Source organism: Somniosus microcephalus, chromosome 24, assembly GCF_052327205.1.
Source record: "Somniosus microcephalus isolate GS21.2 chromosome 24, FLI_Smic_1.0, whole genome shotgun sequence".
Taxonomy (NCBI): domain Eukaryota; kingdom Metazoa; phylum Chordata; class Chondrichthyes; order Squaliformes; family Somniosidae; genus Somniosus; species Somniosus microcephalus.
In genome coordinates this window covers 5774063-5791011 of record NC_141010.1, presented here as the reverse complement: position 1 = coordinate 5791011, position 16949 = coordinate 5774063, and the positions used below count along the sequence as shown (strand labels likewise).

Genomic DNA, 16949 nt, shown 5'->3' with positions numbered 1-16949 from the left:
GGGAACCCGAACAAGGCGAAGAGGGCATTCAGGCACTTAATGACCGTGCTACTGGTCATGTCGGGGCAGGGGAAGGCAAAGGGGAAACGGGAGTACTCATCAACGATGTTGAGGAAGTACACATTACGGTCAGAGGACGGGAGGGGCCCCTTAAAGTCGATGCTCAGGCGCTCGAAGGGGCGGGTGGCCTTGATCAGGCTTGCTCGGTCCGGCCTATAGAAGTGCGGTTTGCACTCCGCACAGGTCTGGCAGTTCCTGGTCATGGTCCTGACCTCCTCGATGGAGTAGGTCAGGTTGCGGGCCTTAATGAAATGGTAGAGTCTGGTGACTCCGGGGTGGCAGAGCTGGTCGTGGAGGGTCTGAAGCCTATCGATATGCGCGCTGGCGCATGTCATTCGTGAAAGGGCATCAGGGGATTCGTTCAGCTTGCCTGGCCGGTACAAGATCTCATAATCGTAGGTGGAGAGCTCGATTCTCCATCTCAAAATCTTGTCATTCTTGATTTTGCCCTTCAGCTTGTTATTAAACATGAAAGCCACCGAACGCTGGTCGGTGAGGAGGGTAAATCGTTTGCCTGCCAGGTAGTGCCTCCAGCGCCGTACTGCCTCCACGATCGCCTGGGCCTCTTTCTCGACCGACGAATGTCGGATCTCGGGGCCCTGTAGGGTCCTTGAGAAGAAGGCCACTGGCCTCCCCTCCTGGTTTAGGGTGGCGGCTAAGGCGAAGTCGGAGGCGTCGCTCTCCACCTGAAAGGGGATGGACTCGTCCACTGCGTGCATCGTGGCCTTGGCTATGTCTCCCTTAATGAGGGAGAAGGCCGCGCACGCCTCCTCCGTGAGGGGGAAGGAAGTGGCTTTCAGGAGGGGTCTGGCTTTGTCCGCGTAATTGGGTACCCATTGGGCATAGTAGGCGAAAAGCCCCAGGGTTCTCCTAAGTGCTTTAGGGCAGTGGGGGAGGGGTAGCTCCATGAGGGGGCGCATTCTTTCTGGGTCGGGGCCGATGATTCCGTTCTCCACTACGCAGCCGAGGATGGCAAGGCGCGTGGTGTTAAACACGCATTTCTCCTTATTGTAGGTGAGGTTCAGCCGTTGGGCCGTACGGAGGAATTTCTCCAGATTCGCGTCATGTTCCTGCTGGTCGCGGCCGCAGATAGTGACGTTATCTAGGTAGGGGAATGTAGCCTGCAGTTCGTTCTGGTCAACCATCTGGTCCATCTCCCTTTGGAAGACCGAGACCCCATTAGTGACACCGAAGGGGACCCTAAGGAAGTGGTATAGGCGCCCATTCGCCTCGAAGGCGGTATACTGGCGGTCCTCAGGGTGGATAGGGAGTTGGTGGTAGGCCGACTTCAGGTCGATGGTCGAGAATACTTTATACTGTGCAATCTGATTGACCATGTCAGATATGCGGGGGAGGGGGTATGCGTCCAGCTGGGTATATCTGTTTATGGTCTGGCTGTAGTCGATGACCAGGCGGTTTTTATCGCCGGTCTTTACGACTACGACCTGGGCACGCCAGGGGCTGCTGCTCCCCTCGATAATGCCCTCTTTCAGGAGGCGCCGCACCTCAGAGCTAATGAAGGCTCTGTCCCCGGCGCTATACCGCCTGCTTTTGGTAGCGACGGGTTTGCAGTCAGGGGTAAGGTTAGCAAACAGAGAGGGTGGCGGGACCTTGAGGGTGGAGAGGCTGCAGGTGTTACGCGGTGGGCGGTTTAACGTTTGCTGGTTGTTGACTGTGAGTGGGGGGAGGGGTCCACCGTATGCTAGGGTTACGCTTTGGAGGTGGGATTGGAAGTCCAGCCCTAGTAGGACGGCAGCGCAGAGATGGGGGAGGACGAGGAGTTTAAAGTTTTTATACTCCGTGCCCTTAACCGACAGGGTCACGACACAGTAGCCGCTGATGTCCGTGGCGTGGGACCTCGATGCCATCGAGATTCGGCTGCGCGTTGGTAGGACAGAGAGGGAGTAGTGGCTCACCGTGTCTGGGTGGATGAAGCTCTCCGTGCTTCCGCTGTCGAACAGGCAGGTCGTGGCGTGGCCGTTCACTTTGATGTCCATCATTGACTTGGACAGATGGTGCGGGCGGGCTTGGTCCAGGGTGACGGAAGCTAGTGTGTAGCTGAGCGAGTCGTTGTCATCTGCGGGCGAGGCGGTCGGGCGTGGTGAGTAAAATGGCGTCTCCCACGAGGTAGGGCCCCATGAGGCACTATTGGGGTCGGTTGCCTTAATCAAAGATGGCCGCCCCCATGACTCATGTGTGGGAATGCTGGCCTCAGTTGCCCTAAACAAAGATGGCCGCCCCCATGACTCATGTGTGGGGATGCTGGCCTCAGTTGCCCTAAACGAAGATGGCCGCCCCCATAGTTCGCATGCGGCACTGCTGGCCTCTGAGGATCCGCTCCTGCAGGCCTTGGAGAAGTGGCCTTTCTTCAGGCAGGTTCTACATATGGAGTTCTTGGCTGGGCAGCGCGACCTCGGGTGCTTCTCCTGGCCACAAAAAAAACAGCCGGCGGCCCGATCGCGGATGCCCGATGTCGGGGCCGGTGCCGGGGGTGGCGGGGCCGGTCGGGTCCGGGACGCCGACGCAGAGGTAGGTCCCGGGGGCGGCGCTGGGAAGGGTGCTGTGGTAGGGGTCGGGCCCGAGTCCCAGGGTCGCGAGCAGTACCTGGTGAATGCTTCCTGATCTTGGTGGGCCACTTCCAGGGAGATAGCGAGGGCTTCAGCTTTTTCCATGCTGAGGTCTTTAGCTTCCAGCAGTCTTTGCCGTGAGTACTCGGACCGTAGGCCTTTCAGGAATGCGTCGCGGATATTATCTTCAGTATTTTCGGCTGCCGACACCGATTTAAAGTCACAGTTCCTGGCGAGTGCATATAGCGCCTGTGAGAATTCGGCTACTGATTCTCCTGGCTGTTGCGGCCGTGATCTTAGGAGGTGCCTAGCGTACATGTAGTTTACCGGGGTCCGGTACTTCTGTTTCAGCAGGTTGATGGCGGTCTCGTAGGTAGTCATGTCCTCGATGAGAGTGTATACTCTCGGGCTCAGTTGTGCCTGCAGGACACTTAGTTTGGATGCCTGAGGGACGCTGGATTCTCTCAGGTATGATTCGAAGCAGACCAGCCAGTGTTTAAAGTCTGCGGCTGAGTTTGCTGCTCGTGGGTTCAGGTCCAGGTACGGCGGTCTGAGGGCTCGCAGCCAAGCTGGCTGGTGTGGCTGTGCTCCTGGGAGCTGCGCTGGTGGCTCCTCCGCCGGTTGTGACTCGTTGTCGGACATCATTAAATTTAGTCAATAAAATTGATATACCTATCAATTCCTCCAATAAAAGGCGAAGAGTTACGAAGGTGACTAAAGGTTTTTATTGACTAAATAACAGCCCACTCTCGTGGGTGATCCGATCCAAGCAGGAGGAATACCAGCCAGTCGCTCACCTTTATACCTGGCCTGGTGGGTGGAGCCAAGGCGGAGTCGGCAGTGGTCATCCCAGGTATAGCAGTGTGGCAAGAGGCGACCTCGTACCGTGATACAATAGTGGTCAGTGATACAGTTATAACGAACAGTGGTGAACAGTGCTAACGATAGTGAACGTGGTTTACCACACTCCATCAAAACCCCTCATAATTTTGAACACCTCTATTAAATCTCCTCTTAACCTTCTCTGCTCTAAGGAGAACAACCCCAGCTTCTCCAGTCTCTCCAAGTAACTGAAACGCCTCATCACTGGTAGGATTCCAGTAAATCTCCCCTGCACCCTCTCTCAGGCCTTGCCATCCTTCCTAAAGTGTGGTGCCCAGAATTGGACACAATACTCCAGCTGAGGCCTAACCAGTGATTTATAACTTTGTGGCTTTTGTACTCTGTGCCTCTATTTATAAAGCCCAGGACCCCATATGCTTTTTTAACAGCCTAATCAACTTGTTCTGCCAATTTCAAAGATTTGTGTACGTACTCCCCGAGGTCTCTCTGTTCCTGCACCCCCTTTAAGGTTGTACCATTTAGAGTTATGAAGAGAATGTTTAGACACGAGGGCTCTTTTCACTGGCGCTAAGAGGTGTATAGTCTCGAACTCTGCGATATTGAAATAGGTCAGGTTGCCCAGGGCTCACGTGGAGAACTGGTTCTTTAATCAGCATCCTGGGCTGTTCCCATGGTTTCAACTCCTGGAGCCTCTGACGCTCCCCGATTTGAACTCCGGTCTGACGTGTAGTTATTAGTCACAGAGAGAGGATTCCAGCCCGTCTTTAAAGGAACTCTCTTCTTTTATTCTACTCCCCCACCTGCCCCAGTCCCCCCACTTGTTCTGCGAAAACACGCCTGACCCCAGGTTGAACTGTGACCGAATCAAATGGGTGTCTGGGCCAGAGGGTATGATAGCGAGGTCAGAATTTTAACTCCTTTCAGAACAGAAGCCGTCATTTCCCAGTCTTGGATCTCACGCTGAGCCATGCTGGGACTGATCACCCAACAGGCTTTTAACCCAGGGCTTGTGGGATGAGGATTTCCTGATGATTCAGCAATTTCCAGGTACTGTGGAGCCCGTACCACACTGAGGATCAGTGTCTGTGGAACTGTACCCCAGTGAGAGTCAGTGTCTGTGGGACTGTACCCCAGTGAGAGTCAGTGTCTGTGGAACTGTACCCCAGTGAGAGTCAGTGTCTGTGGAGCCCGTACCACACTGAGGATCAGTGCCTGTGGAACTGTACCCCAGTGAGAGTCAGTGCCTGTGGAACTGTACCCCAGTGAGAGTCAATGTCTGTGGAACTGTACCCCAGTGAGAGTCAGTGTCTGTGGAACTGTACCCCAGTGAGAGTCAGTGTCTGTGGAACTGTACCCCAGTGAGAGTCAGTGTCTGTGGAACTGTACCCCAGTGAGAGTCAGTGTCTGTGGAACTGTACCCCAGTGAGAGTCAGTGTCTGTGGAACTGTACCCCAGTGAGAGTCAGTGTCTGTGGAATTGTACCCCAGTGAGAGTCAGTGTCTGTGGAACTGTACCCCAGTGAGAGTCAGTGTCTGTGGAACTGTACCCCAGTGAGTGTCAGTGTCTGTGGAACTGTACCCCAGTGAGAGTCACTGTATGTGGAACTGTACCCCAGTGAGAGTCAGTGTCTGTGGAACTGTACCCCAGTGAGAGTCAGTGTCTGTGGAACTGTACCCCAGTGAGCGTCAGTGTCTGTGGAACTGTACCCCAGGGAGAGTCAGTGTCTGTGGAACTGTACCCCAGTGAGAGTCAGTGTCTGTGGAACTGTACCCCAGGGAGAGTCAGTGTCTGTGGAACTGTACCCCAGTGAGAGTCAGTGTCTGTGGAACTGTACCCCAGTGAGAGTCAGTGTCTGTGGAACTGTACCCCAGTGAGAGTCAGTGTCTGTGGAACTGTACCCCAGTGAGAGTCAGTGTCTGTGGAACTGTACCCCAGTGAGAGTCAGTGTCTGTGGAACTGTACCCCAGTGAGAGTCAGTGTCTGTGGAACTGCACCCCAGTGAGAGTCAGTGTCTGTGGAACTGTACCCCAGTGAGAGTCAGTGTCTGTGGAACTGTACCCCAGTGAGAGTCAGTGTCTGTGGAACTGTACCCCAGTGAGAGTCAGTGTCTGTGGAACTGTACCCCAGTGAGAGTCAGTGTCTGTGGAACTGTACCCCAGTGAGAGTCAGTGTCTGTGGAACTGTACCCCAGTGAGAGTCAGTGTCTGTGGAATTGTACCCCAGTGAGAGTCAGTGTCTGTGGAACTGTACCCCAGTGAGAGTCAGTGTCTGTGGAACTGTACCCCAGTGAGAGTCAGTGTCTGTGGAACTGTACCCCAGTGAGAGTCAGTGTCTGGAACTGTACCCCAGTGAGAGTCAGTGTCTGTGGAACTGTACCCCAGTGAGAGTCAGTGTCTGTGGAACTGTACCCCAGTGAGAGTCAGTGTCTGTGGAACTGCACCCCAGTGAGAGTCAGTGTCTGTGGAACTGTATCCCAGTGAGGTTCAGTGCCTGTGGAACTGTACCCCAGTGAGAGTCAGTGTCTGTGGAACTGTACCCCAGTGAGAGTCAGTGTCTGTGGAACTGTATCCCAGTGAGAGTCAGTGTCTGTGGAACTGTACCCCAGTGAGAGTCAGTGCCTGTGCGACTGTACCCCAGTGAGAGTCAGTGTTTGTGGAACTGTACCCCAGTGAGAGTCAGTGCCTGTGGAACTGTACCCCAGTGAGGTTCAGTGCCTGTGGAACTGTACCCCAGTGAGAGTCAGTGTCTGTGGAACTGTACCCCAGGGAGAGTCAGTGCCTGTGGAACTGTACCCCAGTGAGAGTCAGTGCCTGTGGAACTGTACCCCAGTGAGAGTCAGTGCCTGTGGAACTGTATCCCAGTGAGGTTCAGTGCCTGTGGAACTGTACCCCAGTGAGAGTCAGTGCCTGTGCGACTGTACCCCAGCGAGAGTCAGTGTTTGTGGAACTGTACCCCAGTGAGAGTCAGTGCCTGTGGAACTGTACCCCAGTGAGGTTCAGTGCCTGTGGAACTGTACCCCAGTGAGAGTCAGTGTCTGTGGAACTGTACCCCAGGGAGAGTCAGTGCCTGTGGAACTGTACCCCAGTGAGAGTCAGTGCCTGTGGAACTGTACCCCAGTGAGAGTCAGTGCCTGTGGAACTGTATCCCAGTGAGGTTCAGTGCCTGTGGAACTGTACCCCAGTGAGAGTCAGTGTCTGTGGAACTGTACCCCAGTGAGAGTCAGTGTCTGTGGAACTGTACCCCAGTGAGAGTCGGTGTCTGTGGAACTGTACCCCAGTGAGAGTCAGTGTCTGTGGAACTGCACCCCAGTGAGAGTCAGTGTCTGTGGAACTGTACCCCAGTGTGAGTCGGTGTCTGTGGAACTGTGCCCCAGTGAGAGTCAGTGTCTGTGGAACTGTACCCCAGTGAGAGTCAGTGTCTGTGGAACTGTGCCCCAGTGAGAGTCAGTGTCTGTGGAACTGTACCCCAGTGAGAGTCAGTGTCTGTGGAACTGTACCCCAGTGAGAGTCAGTGTCTGTGGAACTGTACCCCAGTGAGAGTCAGTGTGTGTGGAACTGTACCCCAGTGAGAGTCAGTGTCTGTGGAACTGTATCCCAGTGAGAGTCAGTGTCTGTGGAACTGTACCCCAGTGAGAGTCAGTGCCTGTGCGACTGTACCCCAGTGAGAGTCAGTGTCTGTGGAACTGTACCCCAGTGAGAGTCAGTGTCTGTGGAACTGTACCCCAGTGAGAGTCAGTGTCTGTGGAACTGTACACCAGTGAGAGTCAGTGTCTGTGGAACTGTACCCCAGTGAGAGTCAGTGTCTGTGGAACTGTACCCAAGTGATAGTCATTGTCTGTGGAACCCATACACCAGTGAGAGTCAGTGTCTGTGGAACTGTACCCCAGTGAGAGTCAGTGTCTGTGGAACTGTACCCCAGTGAGAGTCAGTGTCTGTGGAACTGTACCCCAGTGAGAGTCAGTGTCTGTGGAACTGTACCCCAGTGAGAGTCAGTGTCTGTGGAACTGTACCCCAGTGAGAGTCAGTGTCTGTGGAACTGTACCCCAGTGAGAGTCAGTGTCTGTGGAACTGTACCCCAGTGAGAGTCAGTGTCTGTGGAACTGTACCCCAGTGAGAGTCAGTGTCTGTGGAACTGTACCCCAGTGAGAGTCAGTGTCTGTGGAACTGTATCCCAGTGAGAGTCAGTGTCTGTGGAACTGTACCCCAGTGAGAGTCAGTGTCTGTGGAACTGTACCCCAGTGAGAGTCAGTGTCTGTAGAACATGTACCCCAGTGAGAGTCAGTGTCTGTGGAACTGTACCCCAGTGAGAGTCAGTGCCTGTGCGACTGTACCCCAGTGAGAGTCAGTGTCTGTAGAACTGTACCCCAGTGAGAGACTGTATCTGTGGAACTGTACCCCAGTGAGAGTCAGTGTCTGTGGAACTGTACCCCAGTGAGAGTCAGTGTCTGTGGAACTGTATCCCAGTGAGAGTCCGTGTCTGTGGAACTGTACCCCAGTGAGAGTCAGTGTCTGTGGAACTGTACCCCAGTGAGAGTCAGTGTGTGTGGAACTGTACCCCAGTGAGAGTCAGTGTCTGTAGAACTGTACCCCAGTGAGAGACTGTATCTGTGGAACTGTACCCCAGTGAGAGTCAGTGCCTGTTGGAACTGTACCCCAGTTGGAAGTAGGGATCGGAAGTAAGTCTCCTCTCTGAGTGGAATAGACCTTGTCAAGGAGGGAGTTGGATGAGACCCAGGGGTGTTAGTTGACTCATTGCTCACCGAGTCCAAACCGTGGAGTGGCGGCAATAAAGAATGCACAAATTCCAGAAGTCTCGCTGTATTTGCACTGTCAGTCGTGGCTCAGTGGGTAGCCTTCTCATTAGAAGGTTGTGGGTTCAAGCCCCACTCCAGAGACTTGAGCCCATAATCTAGGCTGACACTCCCGGTGCAGTACTGAGGGACCGCTGCACTGTTGGAGGTGCCGTCCTTCAAATGAGACGTTAAACCGAGGCCCCGTCCACTCTCTCAGGTGGACATAAAGGATCCCATGGCCACTATTTCAACCAACACCACTAAAACAGATTATCTGGTCATTATCACATTGCTGTTTGTGGGAGCTTGCTGTGCACAAATTGGCTGCCGCGTTTCCTACATTACAACAGTAATTACATTTCAAAAGTACTTCATTGGTTGTAAAGCACTTTGGGATGTCCTGAGGTTGTGAATGGCGTTATATAGTGATGTTGGTTGAGGGAAAAATATTGGCCAGGACACCGGAGAGAACTCCCCTGCTCTTCTTCGAATAGTGACATGGGATCTTTTACATCCACCTGAGAGAGCAGACAGGGTTAACGTCTCATCTGAAATTCGGAACCTCCAACACTTGCACACTGCCTCAGTATTTCATTGCATTTCTTTAACCAGTAATATTACAGTGAAGGCGAACCCAGAACAACAGTGTCAGGGTGTGAAGGGAAAATTAAAACAGACATCAAGAAGCACTTCTTTACAGAGAGACCGAGCTGGATGTAAAAGATCCCACAGCACTATTTAGATGAAGTGCTCTGGAATTCCCCCACCCTTCGGTGTCCTGGGCCAATATTTACCCCTCAATCAACATCACTATATAGCTGGAAGGGGTTTTCTAGGAATGGGTGGGTGAGGCCAGGGCTTTGGACGATTAGGTAACAGCGGGAGACGGCAGGGCTGGTATTGGGCAAGGATGAGACGGAATGGGTCGAAGGGCCTTCTTCAGCCGAACCCCCACCTTGTGTGCGCCCTCTGCGGAGCCGGTGGGAGTTTGAGCATCGGCAAATAGGGTCGTCTCGGCAGAGCTGCCAACTCTGATTGGACGTATTCCTGGAGTTTTCATCACATGACCTCCCACCCCCCAACCCCCTCACCCCCACACTTACGCCATTGGTCGCCCGACATGTCCACCCTCCTCCCCAACGGCCAATCAGAAAGCCAACAGACTCTTCATTACCTGATTGGGTGATTCTCGATTGTCAGTCAAACAGCCCTTTTTGCCACCTCCGATATTTTTCTAATTAATAAACAAAAGTGTTCAAAGAAAATTATTATTTTTTAAAATTCTGTTTAACGTCTCCATGATTTTCCTCCTGGGTTACACACCTGGCAATTAATCTTCAATTCTTGGCGACTCCAGGGCAATCCTGGAGGGTTGATAACCCCACTTCCCATGAATCGTTTTAACCCCTCCTCACACCCTGTTAAATAAAACAGCTCGAATACAAACACTCACCTTCCCAGATATCACCCCCAGCAGAGCAGGGAGTGTCATTCTCTCTTTTAAAGCAGTGCGCACACAATTTCTTTTTTAACCTAAAGAAGGAAGCACCGTGCCTTGAATAGCAGACCGTCTCTCGTCTCTCTGTGCCGCACCTCACCTCGAACAAACAGTAGATGCTGGTTTACGGGCAGGCTCCTCCACCTCTAGCTAATCTGCCCATGATTGATATCAAATAATCCCAGCCGTTTGTGTCCCACTGCTCCCTGGCACTTTGTGAAGGTCCTTACCCCTGCTAATGAATGGGAGCAGTGAGGAGATGTGATTGATAGAAGCTCTGATTCCTGTACCCTACCAGCAACAAAACTTCCGTTAACATCTAATCGCTATCCTGTGCCGACACAAGCCCGTGAAAGATTAAACCAAAATAAAAAATATAAGAAACCAGAGCCGAGTGTGGGAAATTCCAGCAGTCCGTTAGGGGAGGTGTCAGCCGTGGCTCAGTGGGTAGCACTCCCACCTTTGAGTCAAAAGGTTGTGTGTTCAAGCCCCACTCCAGGAAACCTGAGCCCCATAATCTAGGCTGACACACCCAGTGCAGTACTGAGGGAGTGCTGCACTGTCGGAGGTGCTGTCATTTAGATCAGTCGTTAAACCGAGACCCCGTCTGCTCTCCCTGGTGGACGTAAAAGATCCCATGGCACTATTTTAAAGAGCAGGGGAGTTCTCCCCGGTGTCCTGGCCAATAATTATCCCTCAACCAACATCACTAAAACAAATTATCAAGTCATTGCTGTTTGTGGGATCTTGCTGTGCGCAAATTGGCTGCTGCGTTTCCTACATTACAACAGTGACTACGCTTCAAAAAGTACTTCATTGGCTGTAAAGCGCTTTGAGACGTCCTGAGGACGTGAAAGGTGCTACATAAATGCAAGCCTTTCTCTCTTTACTGTACATCCAACCGTGTAATTTTCCAATTTATCTCCTGAAGGCGTTGACCTTTGCTGGGCTACAGTTTCACGGGTGTCGGCACCCCTCACGAACCTCCCCTAAGTGGCCGTCGTGAGTAAGCCTAGACAGTGAGTACCGGTCGGCTATTTGACTGTGGGGGGCATCGCGGCTGAGCTCCGTCTTCTCTGCATACTTGCACTTTGCGGCTGGAGTTACTGGATAGATCTCAGGAACGGGGCAACCCCGCCTCATCTTTGGTGCTTCTTAGCTCAGAGGTGCTGAGGCCAATTGATGCAAACCCTCTACCCAGATGAGATCAGCTCAGACTAGGTAGAGAGCCCGGGACAGGCCTGCAATGTGTAGGGGCTAAAGTTTGTGATGTTAATGCCCGCATTCAAGGGATGTAATGGAACAGAACAAGGGGGTGGAGCATTTTAATGTCGTCTCTCCACATCACATCCATTTCCAGCAGGTGTAGGGAATTCCTGCCTCAAACAGGGACTCAAAATAATATTATAATTCAGTTATTATAATAATATTATAATTCAGTCATTATATTAATATTATAATTAGCCCATGGGGTCATTTTAGTAATATTATAATGTGGTCATTATAATAATACTGTAGTCATTATAATAATATAATTAGGTCATGGGTCATTATAATAATATTATAATGAGGTCATTATAATAGAATCTGGTCATTATTATAATGAGATGCAGAACACCAGATTTTTAAAACAAACTTCCTGCACAGATATAAGTGCTCAGGGATGCTCGGCACCGAGCTATATAAGTTTAAAGGGACTGATAAGATTAATCTTTAGTTTTAAAGACAATTCCGCATTGCCTTTTTAAAAAATCTTTTTTCTGCTGGTACTTAGGTTCAATGAGCTTATTGTGACAATTGTTTTTTTGTTGCCCTCAGTACCATTACTGGCATTAATGGGTTTCCCAATGGGAACTCTCCCATCTGATGTGTTTGGCAGGAGGACCAACAGGTGGAGATGGGGTAGGCTGGAGGACAGGTGCTCTGTGCCTCTGCCACCAGCACCCACATACCGCTTTGGTAGATGATTAGAGCATGCAGAAGACCCCTTGCCCATAGGAACGTGGGACAGGGTCACCCTCTCTTGCTCAATAACCCCTGCTGGAAAGTTCCTGCATGTGGTCATTGGGTGAGAACAGAATCAGGATTGTCTCTGATGCCCCTCATGGTCAAATGGCCTGCCTGCACTCACTGTCTGGGTGCACTTCTTGGATGAGGAATAGAGGAGTGCTGACACTTGTGAAACCCCATTGCAGGATGAGCGAGGTACCTTCAGGAGAGAGGGAGATGCTATCTTTGATGGCAGAACAAGTTTAACCTGATGAGGAGCTGAGCCATACAGAGCAGGTAAGGGTGTGCCTACGTCAGCTGGTGCGAGAGAAATCATGTGACTATTAGCCTCAGTATGGCAGGGCTGAACAAAAGGGAAGATCATCCAGGATTCCTGCTTCTGATCATTACCAGTGGGGGGGGTGGAGGTCGGTTGAGCACAGGATTGGGCTCCATTGTGATACCCCTCCTGCCCCCCCACCCCCACCCCCCACCCCCCGTGATCAAATAGCCACCCAACAGTCACTGTCTCAGTTCATACACGAATACTGGACACTTGAGCAGGGTGTTGGAGCATTGCCGATGCTGCTGGAACCGGGCTCCAGCAGAAACCAGCACCATCAGGAGATGGGGGAGAGCGCAGAGCAAATAAAGATTATTTTTCATTCTGGCTCACCTTTCGCAATGGAGTGAGCGAGTTCTCCAGTTGAAGTGTTGCTGACACCAGCACTGGCACTGGCTCCAACACTGGCACTGGCTCCGGCACTGGCACTGGCTCCAACACCAGCACTGACACTGGCACTGGCTCCAACACTGGCACTGGCTCCAACACCAGCACTGGCACTGGCTCCAGCACTGGCACTAGCTCCAACACTGGCACTGGCTCCGGCTCCAACACCGGTACTGGCACTGGCTCCAACACCGGTACTGGCACTGGCACTGGCTCCAACACCAGCACTGGCTCCAACACTGGCACTGGCTCCAGCACTGGCACTAGCTCCAACACTGGCACTGGCTCCAGCACTGGCTCCGGCTCCAACACCAGCACTGGCTCCAGCACTGGCACTGGCTCCAACACCAGCACTGGCTCCAGCACTGGCACTAGCTCTGGCACTGGCTCCAGCATCGCCACTGGATCCAGTACCAGCACTGGCACTGACACTGTTCAGCCTGTCTGACCCCCTGCCCCAGAACAAGAGAGTGTCAGACATAGAAAGAGAGACAGCAAAACAAGAGTCAGGGAAACACAGGAAAGAGACAAAAAGAGATAGAGGAAGTTGTGAAAATTGAATAAAAGGGACAAAGGGAAATAAAGAGACAGAGACACACAGAACAGAGAGAGGGAGCAAGAGCGAAACCTTGAATTTCAGTGTCTGTTAATGAGAGATCTAAACAAGCCTGGGTACGGCTCCAATGCTTTCGGCTTATCTTTGCTCATTAGCAGATTTAAGATTAATTGTTTTGCAGCATCTCGCAGTCCCCTGGCCTGACTGTCGATCCTACCTGGGAGTGATGTTGTAACAGATAAATTTAAAATGCACGTATAATTGGATCCTGCAGCCTGTAATACAGCAGCTTAAAGATCAGCTGGGGACACTGTGTACAAATGTCAGCTGCAGCACACACACAAGGCACTGACAGTTTCATTAACATTCAGATGAAAGGCACCTCGAACGATTTGCCGTTCCTACCTGCCTGGGGACCGACGGCCGGCGTTTGTATCTTTTTACTTCAGTTTTTTTCAGTAATTATTTAGAACAAGCCCAAGAATCTGCCGTCAGTGACCATATTTTTTTGCAAATCACTGTGTTATCTGTCTGCTCTCTCTTCCCCCTGACTTGCTTTGTGTCTTTCCAATGAAGGCTCTGCTAAGAGGGAGCAAACAAACATGATGTTTGGCCTCAGCTGGAGTATTGTGGACAATTCTGGGCCCCACGCTTCAGGAAAGATGTAAAGGCCTTAGAGAGGGTGCAGAGGAGATTTACTGGGATGTGACCAGGGATGGGCGACTTCAGTTATGAGGAGAGGTTGGAAAAGTTGGGACGGTTCTCCTTGAGAGGTTCCAAGAGAGTAAATTAAAAGGAAAAAACTATTCCCTCTGGCGAGTGGGTCAATAACCAGAGGTCACAGATTTAAAATCATTGGAAAAAGATCTCGAGGGGAGATGAGAAGAAATTTTTTCACTCAGAGAGTTGTGGGGATCGGGAACGCTCTCCCTGAAAAGGTGACGGAAGCTGATTCCATCAATAATTTTAAAACAGTGGGACGGGTTCTGGAGGATGAGGAACTGACAGGGTCACGGACAAAGCGGGGATGTGGGACTGAGCACGACGGCTCGGTCAGAGCCAGCACAGGCACGACGGGCCGAATGGCCTCCTGTGCTGGGAGTTTCTATGATTCTATTCTATGTTAAAACAATATTTTTTTTTCACTGTAACATACAAAACAGAATATATCAAACCATTTCTTTTTGTCAAAGCCCGCCTGTGAGCCCAGTGGGTGCGTTGCACAAACCAGGGATGGTGGGCTGTGGAGAGAGTGTTCAAGTTGCAGAATAGTGAGAGTGAGGCATCTCTAATCAAACTGTAGTGACAAATTCCCAACATTTACCTTGCTTTCTGCCGAACAGGTACAGCGATTACGTTACGAGGCTAATAATCCAGAGAACGTGTTCAGCCTTTCCTGATAGTTATAGCCTCTCAGTTCTGGTATCAGACTCCAGACTCCCATTGGTAACTAAAAAAGGAAGAACATTAATAGTGTCGGGTTCAATAGGTGATGTGTGTTGTTTGGTCTTATTAAAGATGTATATATATTAATAGATTCACACTGATGTTGGGAACAGAGTTTTGAGGTGGGGCAGTGGTTAATGTTACAGGACTGGTAATTCAGGGGAACGTAAGTTCAAATCCCACCGTGGGCAGTTTGAGAATTTGTAATTCAGTGTTTAAAATCTGGAAATTAAAGCACCGGTCTCAGTAAAAGTGACCCTGAAACTGTCGAATTGTCGTAAAAACCCAGCGGGTTCGCTAATGTCCTTTAGAGAAGGAAACCCACCGTCCTTACCCGGTCTGGGTCTATAGGTGACTCCTAATGTTCCCTGTAATTTTTTTTCCGTGCGCAGTCCCTTTAACTGGTTGCACGGCCCATTCAAATTTTCGCATATGCACGATTATTCCCATGGAAACGCTAGTGAGCGGCCTGCGCAGGACCTCCAGACCCCTGCGCGGTCGCGCAGCTTAGCGGGAGCGTTGGTGACTCTGGTCCCACATCAGTGTGGTTGATTCTTAACTGCCCTCTGCAGTGGTCCAGCAAGACACTCAGTTTGTATCAAACCTGCTACCAGCTGTTTGCCACCACCTCAAGGGCAGTTAAGGATGGGCAATAGATGCTGGCCTTGTCAGCGATGCCCACATCCCGAGAATGAATAAATAAAACTCTCCAGTCAGGGAAAACAGCCAAACATGCCATGGCCAAATGGGTAGCAAAGAGAGACAGGGACTGACAGAAATTGGGAGACAGAAGAGGGAAGAAGCAGAGATGATAAATACATTAATGCCACATGGCCGAGACCTGTGACAGGAAAACTTTTGGAGCTTTTCCCTGTGAGTGGAGTCGACATCGAAAATCACACACCAGGGATCGGTCCAACACTGGGTCTAAAACCAGCTTCAGAGTGAATAAGTACTGCTCGGAGAGAGAGGGAGAGAGAGAGAGAGACAAAGACAGAGAGAGAGAGAGACAACGAGAGGGAGTCAGAGACAGAGAGAGGGAGAAAGAGAGAGACAGACAGAGAGATAGAGAGAGCGAGACAGACAGAAAGAGATAAAGCCAGAGAGAAAGAGAAACAGACAGAGAGCAAGACAGAGAGATAGAGAGATAAACAGACAGAGACAGACAGACAGACAGACAGAGACCGAGCTAGAAAGAGAGATACAGAGAGAGGGAGTCAGAGACAGAGAGATTGAGAAAGACAGAGTGAAACAGACAGAGAGCAAGAGAGAGAGACAGAGTCAGAGAGAGAGAGACAGACAGAGAGAGGGAGTCAGAGAGAGAGCGGGAGTTTTTTGACGCCAGCTGATGGTGATAGGGCAGCAGCTGCTGTTTTGAGTCGAGGGAACCGAGGGAGTTGTGAGTCATTTAAAGGTGCGAACTCCCTCTGCTGATTGCGGGACAGCCAGTAACACAGGTTTTAATCAGCTCCGCCAGCTGGCAAACCTGCCGCTGAGATCTCACTGGGTTCATAAACAGATACAGAACAGAACTTGTCTCTTGTGCTGTCAGTGTTGCAGATTTTAAAATTCTCATTCTTGTTTTCAAATCCCTCCATGGCCTCGCCCCTCCATGTCTCTACCCTCCTCCAGCCCTACAACCCTCCAAGATCTCTGCGCTCCTCTAATTCTGCCCTCTTGAGCATCCCCGATTTTCATCGTTCCACCATTGGTGGCCGTGCCTTCAGCTGCCTAGGCCCGAAGCTCTGGAGTTACCTCCCTAAATCTCTCAGCCGCTCTCTCCTCCTTTAAGACGCTCCTTAAAACCTGCCTTCACCTGTCCTAATATCTCCTTATGTAGCTCGGTGTCAAATTTTGTTTGATAATCGCTCCTGTGAAGCGTCTTGGGACATTTTACTATGTTAAAGGCTCTATATAAAAACAAGTTGTTGTTGTTGGTCAGCTCCCTCGTTTGAAATGGGTGATGTTTCTGTGCTGTACATTCAATGTAATTCTTTGTACAATGGCAATGGGGGTGTGGCCAAGACTCCTATTTGCATATTAAAAGGGGCTAATTGCCCGAGACAGGCGAGAGTTTCAGGGGACCAGTACTGCCCTCTCTTCATCGAGGTTAACAGGGCACTATGGGTAACAACCCGATATTAAGGCCATTAAAAAAGAAAGGACTCCCATTCTTACAGCACCTTTCACGATCTCAGGATGTCCCAAAGCGCTTTACAGCCAATGAAGTACTTTTTTGCAGTGTGGTCACTGTTGTAATGTAGGAAACGTGGCAGCTAATTTGTGCACAGCAAGCTCCCACAAACAGCAATGTGGTGATGACCAGATAATCTGTTTTAGTGATGTTGGTTGAGGGATAAATATTGGCCCCAGGACACCAGGGAGAACTCCCCTGCTCGTCTTTGAAATAGTGGCCGTGGGATCTTTTACATCCACCTGAGAGAGCAGACGGGTCCTCGCTTTAACGT

At 51.1% G+C, this 16949-nt stretch overlaps 1 long non-coding RNA gene across 1 annotated transcript in view; it reads right to left on the bottom strand.

Moving 5' to 3' along the window:
• Nucleotides 1-15812, bottom strand: part of LOC147100992 (uncharacterized) — a 71981-nt gene extending 56169 nt beyond the window's left edge. The window contains exons 1-3 of the long non-coding RNA XR_015073429.1: nt 15323-15812; nt 14360-14485; nt 9437-9496 (exon numbers count right to left, since the gene is read on the bottom strand). This is a non-coding gene — a long non-coding RNA (uncharacterized LOC147100992). The remainder of the gene's footprint in view (nt 1-9436; nt 9497-14359; nt 14486-15322) is intronic.
• Between the last annotated feature and the right edge of the window lie 1137 nt (nt 15813-16949).